The sequence below is a fragment of the Galeopterus variegatus genome, unplaced genomic scaffold (assembly GCF_000696425.1).
Source record: "Galeopterus variegatus unplaced genomic scaffold, G_variegatus-3.0.2 Scaffold4770, whole genome shotgun sequence".
NCBI lineage: Eukaryota > Metazoa > Chordata > Mammalia > Dermoptera > Cynocephalidae > Galeopterus > Galeopterus variegatus.
The window spans coordinates 20,603-29,404 of NW_007730881.1; the positions used below are offsets into that span (position 1 = coordinate 20,603).

The 8,802-nt window shown below is 38.7% G+C and overlaps 1 protein-coding gene across 1 annotated transcript in view; it reads left to right on the forward strand.

The window, feature by feature from the left end:
• Positions 1–5,917: 5,917 nt before the first annotated feature.
• Positions 5,918–8,802, forward strand: part of LOC103603734 (diacylglycerol kinase iota-like) — a 48,774-nt gene continuing 45,889 nt past the window's right edge. The window contains exon 1 of the mRNA XM_008588310.1: positions 5,918–5,937. The gene's annotated coding sequence lies outside the window, so the exon portion shown is untranslated. The remainder of the gene's footprint in view (positions 5,938–8,802) is intronic.

Genomic DNA, 8,802 nt, shown 5'->3' on the forward strand with positions numbered 1-8,802 from the left:
TACTTTTAGAGCAGTTACAGATTTGCAGCAAAAGTGAGAAAAAGATACAGATATATCCCATCATCTCCCTGACCCACACAAACACAGCCTCCCCCAGTACCAACATCCCCTACCAGGGTGGCATGTTTTTTACAACTAAATTAATTTTTTATTATGAAGTACCTCAGATATGCAAATGAGCAACAAAAAAATCAGTATTGCGACCGGTGCTTACATACCCATCATTCAACTTGGTAATTAAACAGTACAAATGCACCTGAAGTCTCCTGACCACTCTGCACTGATCTTATTCTTCTACCTCTTTCACAAGGTAATTGCTTTCTGAATTTAGGGGTTATAAAAGCCTGAGTGGACTGGTGGGAACCATCCAATCTGACATGGGCCTGAAGAGAACAAAAAAGAGAAAAATATGAATCTCTCTATCTGCTTCAGATGGGATACACTCTTTTCTCCTGTCTGTAGACATCAGGGCTCAAGACACTTCAGCTTTCAAGTCCCAGGACATACACCAAGGACATCGCTGGCTTCCCTGGTTTTGGGAACTTCAGACTTAGACTGAGCCATGCTGCCTGAATCCAGTTTCCAGAAAGCCCACACTGGGACTTCTCTTCACAATCACGTGAGCTAATTCCCCTAATCCCCTCTCATATATTTATAACATATCTTTTTTTTAAAAAATTTTCTTTTTGTCTTTTTTCGTGTCCGGCAACGGATCGCAACCCTCAGTGTCGCGCCCGTACCGGACCGGGACCGGCAACGGGATCGCAACCCTCAGTGTTGCACCCACACCTCGCTCAGCCAGTGAGCGGAACCGGTCTGTATGTGGGATCCGAACCCTCGGTGGGAGCGCTGCCCCGCTCCCAAGCAGCGCACTGTAGCAGTGCGCCACCGGGCCGGCCCCTCTCCTTTCCTTTTAAATTCTGGCTTTACATCATTCCTTTTCTGCCATAACCCAGCATAGGCTGTTGCAAGTAGCCATTCAGCTTCTTTAATAACTTCGCTGCTCGGAAATTTCTTATGCCAAACATTCTGGTTCACAACTCTTAAGTCCCACCTTCCACAAAGTCCAAAGGTATGGACACAATGCAGCCAACTTCCTTGCTGTGGTGTAGCAAGGGTGATCTTTTGTCTAATTCCTGATAAGTTTCTCATTTCTTTCCAAGACCTCATCATCAGCATGGCCTTTACTATTCACATTTCTATCAACATTCTGATTACAATGATTTAGCCATTTAACTCTAAGACTTTCCAAACATTCTCTCATCTTTTTGTCTTCTTCTAAGTCCTCCAAACTCCTCCAACCTTGGCCTGTTACCCGGTTCCAAACTCTGTTAGGGGTTTTTTCTTACTCTCATCGTGGCTTCTCCCACCTTCATGAACACTGTAGGTCTCTCCTCCTTTTCCCCTGAGCTCTAGCGGCCCCAGCGTGGCTGTTGTTGCTTCTTTATAGTTGTAAATTGGTTGATTTGTGGGACAGAGTGATGCTGGGAACCGTCTATTCTACCATCTTGACCAGAAGTCTCTGTAACTATTTCTTGATCGTTGTATTTCTTCTTTAAATTTACATTTTTCAGAGGCTCTATTTTCTTCCCTTGTTTCTTCTTCCCTAACTTTCTTTCCTTTTTCCATTTCTAAACTGGATGAGATTTATGAACGGTTTTTACTTGCCTCACATCATGATCTTTTTAGCATGTTCCCTGCCTACACTTTATTTTCTTCTTGGGGTATTTTTGCATAGTTATCATGCTGGGTTTTTGGAGGGTTTTGTTGTTGTTGTTTTTTCGATTATTATTCAAACTCTTCCTTAGCAGCACTCTCTTCTGGGGTTTGGTTCTGACTAGCAGGACACCCTGACTCATGGTGGAGAGCTTTCTGCCATAAGTGTTGCAGTGTATGATGTAGCTCGTGTCTCTTCAACTAAGACTGAAGCTCTCTCTCTGTCCCCTTGAAAAATGGTCCAACTTTTACTGTACTTGCTAGCTCTTCATATATGATGGTTTAGGTTTACAAACATGTAGTTTAGTCAAGGATGGTGTTTTCTTTACTGCTTCTCTCTTCCTGTTATTTTCCATGAGTTTCAAAAGGAATGGAAGAGCAGAGAAATTTTTATGCTGCTTTATTAACATGGAAATTTTGCAATAATGGTCTTTAACTTGTCTTCTGCCTTCTAACTTGTTTTCTTGCTCTCTTGTAGTCCCCTCTCCACAGCCTGCTTGTTGGAAAGCACAGATCAGAATCTGTGACTTCTCTGCCTCACAAGCTTGCTCCATGTAGCTCAGAAGGTAAATCACCAGCACTTCACAGTGGCCCCACAGGCCGCGTGTGAAATGGGCTCTGCTTCATACTTATCTGGTGCTTGCTGTTATTACCCCTTCATGTTTTAGCAATACTGAGTTAACTTGCATAGCCCATAACCTACTGGGAAACTTCGTATCTGTGCTCCTTTTCATATGCCTATTGCTGCTGCTTGGAATTCTTGATCTTTTTTTTTTTTTTTTTGGTCCTTTTTGAGACCGGCCGTACCACGCTCAGCCAGTGAGCACTGTGATTGCACCGGTCATCCCTATATAGGATCCGAACCCGCGGCAGGAGCGCTGCTGTGCTCCCAGCGCCGCATTCTCCCGAGTGCGCCACAGGCTTGGCCCGGAATTCTAGATTTTTACTTACCTAATAAGTTCCTATTTATTCTTCAAAACCCAGCTCAGACGGTTCTTGCTTTCTGAAGCCTACTTTCACTCCTTTGGAACAGAATTGATCTCTCTTTCCTTTACGAGACCTCTTTACTTCAAATATGTTTTGATCATAGTATTTTTTCATTATATTATTATTATTGTGGTTTACATATTTTTCTTCACTAGATTATGAGTTCCTCAAAATTGTTTCTTGTGTCTCCATCACTTGGCACAGGGCCTGGTACTTATTAGAGTCTCAGGTAATAAATTGAATCAAAATGAATTGAAAGATTGAAACTTGAATAATAAATATTTAGGCTTAATAAAATAGGACAAAGGGTTTTAAATGAAGGGCTTGAATTTCTTTTTTGTTGCTTTTTGTTTTCTTTTTACTTTGCTGAGTTTGAATGAATTACAAATGTTAAAAAATAACAAAACAAATTTTAAAAAGCAAAAACAAATATAAAAGTTCTGTAGACCATAATAAAGGACTAGTGATCAGGAAAGAGGTGGAGAAGAGAACTACAAGTCGTGGAGTTATTTGAATGCCAGTAATAACTTACATTGCGAGGGCAGATGCCAGCTCCACGATGATATACACTGAGGAAGAATAAAGAGTCTGGGACAAATACACATTTCTTTCTGGTGTGGTGAGAAGAATTAGCAGCGAGCTTTTCTGCATGCCTCAGCTGTCAGGTTGAGAAAGATTATCTGTTCCTGGGACTCAATCTCTGTTTTTAAAATAACTACTTATATTGCTGATTTCAGGATATTTCTTCTCTCCCGAGCTAAGTTCTGTGAAATTTTTTATGCCCATTTCCAGCAATAATGGATGATGTGCATGCCTCAGTAATGTAATTTAGTGACTTGTTGCAGTGAAAGGTGAAATACTGAGTGAGGATTGAAATACTCCATATGTCTTAAAATTCCACAAATCCATGCGTGTGGGAGACATTCAGCACAGAAACGCAACATGACTAATCCTTACAGAGCACTCTGAAATCGATAGTTCTTCCCCACAGCCTGGACACACTGCAGAATGCATTCCCTTGGGACTTTAATGGAGCCATCTGGAATTTTTCAAATTTAATATTAGTGCTTTGCTTTTGCAGAAGGGCAGCAAAGACCCTGCTTCATAAGCTTTCTGCCTGAGACATTTAGTTGTCCATTGGCATGGTTGTTTCTTTGTTCCAATAGCTCTGTAAGAAATTAATTGCATGCAATCCAAGACATGTTTTTGCTTACTTCCCATTAGAAAACACCAGGAGTGAAGATGTTTCCTTGTTGCTGATTATTTTTTCATACCCTATGCAGCTTAAGAAACTAGCTGACCTTATTTCAAATATATATTTCTCTTTAGATTCACCTTCCTATCTCATTTCACCTTCCATTCAACACCCTCTTCACACCCCTTTTATTTTTCCTAATCATTAAGGCTCATTATGGGTATGTGTCTGTTGCTGGGTGCTTTGGAAGCCCTTTGGCTCTGATAGTGCCCACATTATAACCAGTCTGGAGCTTCAGGCACATTCCCTGGGCCCTTTCCTCATAGCTGGCCTAGGAGCAAGCAAACTTGTCTTGATGGTAGTTTGAAGGTTGCACAATGACTTTTTAAGGAACTCTATGATCTGTCTGAGTCTGAATACCAGTGTGGTGGTGCTGAAATTAATTCAGTTCAATGAACTTTAATCAAGGGTCCACTTGTTCTAAATAAGATGCAGTCCCAGTTTTCAAGGGGGCTACAACCTAGTAGGGAAGACTGATATGAAAACAGTAGAAAATAGGGGAACTCCAAGGAGTGGGTTAATCAGCTCCACCCAAGAAGGCCAAGTGGTGATTCTCATGCAGTGATGGCTTAATGATTGTGGCAGGTTCCCATTCATTGCTCCTCATGTTTATCCCAGGATGCCAATTTTCTTTGCACCAACGCTCAGGACCCTCTGTAGTTTTCACATGCAAAAGTCTACTTGAAGTGACCCATAAGGTTGAAATGATTTGACACTTTGCCACGAATGGAAGCTCAAGGCTTTTTTCCCCATTACTACTGTCTTTATACTTTACTGTTCACTCGCATGATAAACAGCGATATCACTAATCAGTAAATAAAGTAAAGCAGTATCAAGCATCTCCAAGTTGCTAAAAATCTTCTTCAACCACTTTTGCATGCACTGAATGATTCTTGCCCCAACATTTGTCATCATGTCTCATAAATATTAGTTATATTAACAGGTAGCTTTATTGCCAAACTCCTATATTTATCTTTGGTCATGTCCCTGCTATGGGCTCTGGTGGGCTGATCATTCAGAGAAGAGGACTCTTCCCAACTGGGGCAAGAACGTGATTTCTTGCCTTTCTCTTCAGAATCCCAACAATTGAGTACAGTATCCTGTGCCTCTCTTTCTTCCCAGAAAAGAATAAGTTGGCAGTCAAAACTAATCTTTCAAGCTGGAGGTGAATTTATCTACAAGTTTGTATCTGTGTTGCTCTGAGTATCTCAATTAGTAATCAACTTGAGGGGGAAAAAATGTTTGTTATGATCGATATGATGCTTCATTGATCTTGGAAGACCATGATGAGAACTGAACTCACAGATGGTTTACAAAAGTTGTTGATTGGTGAAAATTCTGTGGGACTTCTGTGGTTGACCTTCTTGTCTCATCCCAACTCTCACAGGATTAGAGAACAAGGCCAGCACAGAGAGGTCTGTGTCATGCTCCCTCAAATGTGACATTCCATGAAGAGTGGAACCAAAAATCAATAATGATAAGGATTCATGCTGTTTTCTAAAAATTTGTCCCATTTTTTTTATTGTCAAAGTAGATTTCCTTTTACCTTCCTGAGTACCTACAGACACTCAATCAAGTACTTATTAACATCCTTGGCATTTTCTCTGAAGGCTTAGCCTTGACTCAGTGACATGACGGGATTTTATCCAGTACCACATTTTTATGAATTCTCTTTTTTGTGTGATAAATTCAAACTTAACTAGGTTCGTTGCAGCCCTGTGAAACCGTGCATAGATCGACATTTTAGTAACCCCTAATACCCATCCCATCCAGGTAAGTTTTGAGGGTTATTGATTTAAATATACCATGCAACCAACACATTAATTACATAATCTACTGTATTGAATTTTTATTTAACTGAATTTTGGGGATATAATTTCTATGTAATTATTCTTGATCATTGTTATAATTATGATATACAAAATATTTATCATGCTTATTATCTCCTTTTAGGTCACCAGTCTCTTCAGAAGATCATGGTAAGAATCTGTCTTATTTATACTAATTCAGGATTAAAAGTTGAGCCCTGGTCCTTGCATTTCACTGTCAGAGTGAAAAATTATTTAGGAAAATGTCTTTAAGATGTTGGCATTGTATTTTTTGAGTGTGAATTATCAACCACTTAAAAAAATGTAACTAAAAATAACGATTTGAGCTTATAGAAGTAGAAAGAAGAATTGTGGTTACTAGAGGCTGGGAAGGGGAGGGGAGATGAGGAAAGGTTGATTAATAGACACAAAATTACAGCTAATGGAAAAAATAAGTTCTAGTGGTGTACAGTAGTGCTAGGCATCTATAATTAACAATAATTTATTGTATGTTCTCAAATAACTAGAGGAGAGAAACTCAAATGTTTTCATCACAAAGAATGATAAATTTTTGTGATGATAAATATACTAACTACCTTGATTTGACCATCACACGTTGTATATATGTATTGAAATTTAACTCTGTGCCCCATAGATATGTACAATCAATATGTTTCAATTTAAAAAAAATAACTAAATTACTAAAAATAAAGTAAAAATATATCCTAGAAAAAAACTTAATTCACCCTGGCTAAATTTGATGTCTTGTATTAGTTTCAAATCTGTTACAACCGTTTTGGTTGACAGATATTGTGAAGCTTAATGTATTCTGCTTGATTCCTGTCCCATTACCAGAAACTTTTTGTGATGTTGGGCTAGTCATATAACTTCTCTGAATCAAATTTTTGTCTTTAAGATGGAGGTTTATAGTAGATATTCCCAAAAGATCCTTCTGAGTGCACTTTTAGACTATGTCCCAATGCACTCATTTACAAAGAGTGTTATAATTCTGAAATGAAGTTACTTAGTAAGTAGTATGAGTTGTTACCCAGATGAGATGAATTATTTGTATTTTAGGAGACAGCTATTTTCCTCAAAGGATAAAATGTCTAATTTTGTCCAGTATATCCTTTGGAGTTGTTCATTTATTCAGTCAGTCATTCAAAAATGCTCATTAAGTGGCTACAATGGGTCAATTATGCTATGTAATTATGCTTTACAAATACGGCCTACAGGGCTTTAGTTTAGGGCCTCTTTATCTTATTTGGACTTTTGAAATTGTCTCATAACTGGTATTCATACTTCTAGATTTTCTTCCTCTAGTTCACTGTATCCATAGCTAGCACCAAACCGATCTACAGAAAAAGAAATCTACTGTCATTGCCTTTAAGGTGAACCCTTTCCAACAGACCAATTATGTTCTGCTTTCCAATGAAATCTTTATCTTCCTCTATGGCTTATTGTTTCATTTGCCATCTTTTCCCCTTCTCCTGTCCACAATGTCCACTCCAGCCATGTGGCACTGCATCTGATTGCTGGAACTCACCGTGTTTATCATGTCTTCCTGCCTTGTCTATACTGATCTCTCTAGCAGAAAGCTGCTCCTCTCCTGCCACATAGACTGTTTCTACCTCCATTACCTCATCCTCTTTCTAATCCACTTATTGTGCCAAGTATTTTTCTCCAATTTAGGTATTAATGCAGAAATCCGATGCTTTGTTTATCTGTTTCCCCTATTAGACTATGAGTTCTTTGCTCTAGTTTCCAACAAATAGCAAACATTCAAGGAAAGGTTTATTGACTGAATAAATGAAGGAAATGCAGAGGAATTTTAGGCAGGTGTTTATGCTAACACATCATGAAATATGTCACAATATTGGAATGAAGTTGTATCATGTTCTATGAAGAATTGTAGGGAAAATTACGTTCAGGCTTATTAAGTCAGAATTGGGCAATCGACCACCTAATGGTAACCCATTATTATGTGTCATTTTGCTGATTGTTGGGCAATCGACCACCTAATGGTAACCCATTATTATGTGTTATTTTGCTGATTGTTGTTTAGTATGACTAAGTTTTTTTTTTTTTTCCTTTTTGTCTTTTTTACTGACCGGTAACGGTATCGCAACCCTCAGTGTCGCACCCATACCGGGGACCGGCAATGGGATCACAACCCTCGGTGTTGCGCCCGCACCACGCTCTGCCAGTGAGTGGGAACCGGGCTCCACATGGGATCCGAACCCTTGGCGGGAGCGCCACCGCGCTCCCAAGCGGCGCACTTGTGCGCCACCGGGCTGGCCCTAGTATGACTAAGTTTTTTATTGCATTTATAGTTCTGTGGGATTCTGTGTTCAAATGATAAACTAGAAGCTCCTATTTGGTTTATAATTTGAACTAGGGTTCCCCTTAGTAACATTTGGTTGCTTTTGCCTTCCTATTTATGAGAACCTATCTCCCATTCCAAAAAAAAAAAAAAAAGAGGGGAGACTTCTGAATTGCAGTTCTATAGTCTACTAAGACTTCTTAGGGGATTACTATATATCGGTGAGCAGGTATCAGGGTCTTTTGAAGTCCTGAAAGGTAACTACTACTACTAAGACTTGCTCAGTATTAAGAGCATGTCAGAATTGATTACTTTAAGAACAATTATATGTGATTAGTTGAAGAAACATTATTCAAATGAGAAGGCTATTATATTTTCACGGCTCCAAAAATTTTATTCCGTGTCCATGCCTCTTAGTTTGCTTCTGCAACTTCCAAAATTAGTTCAAATATGTATTGTAAAATTATAATGCCCATCTTATGTAATTGTTCCTCATATTCTAACTCATATATCCTTTGAAAAATATTCTTATCTTTTTCTTTATTCCAAGGATTTTCTGTGTAGCACTCAAAATATTTTTTTAATGTTAATACATTTTTAAGAGTTTATGCATGGATAATTTTAAAAGGATTTAAAAGACAATACACATTTTTCCATGAAATATTTGAAGACTACTCACATTTATTATGGCTAGCATAAAATCTTTTGACTGT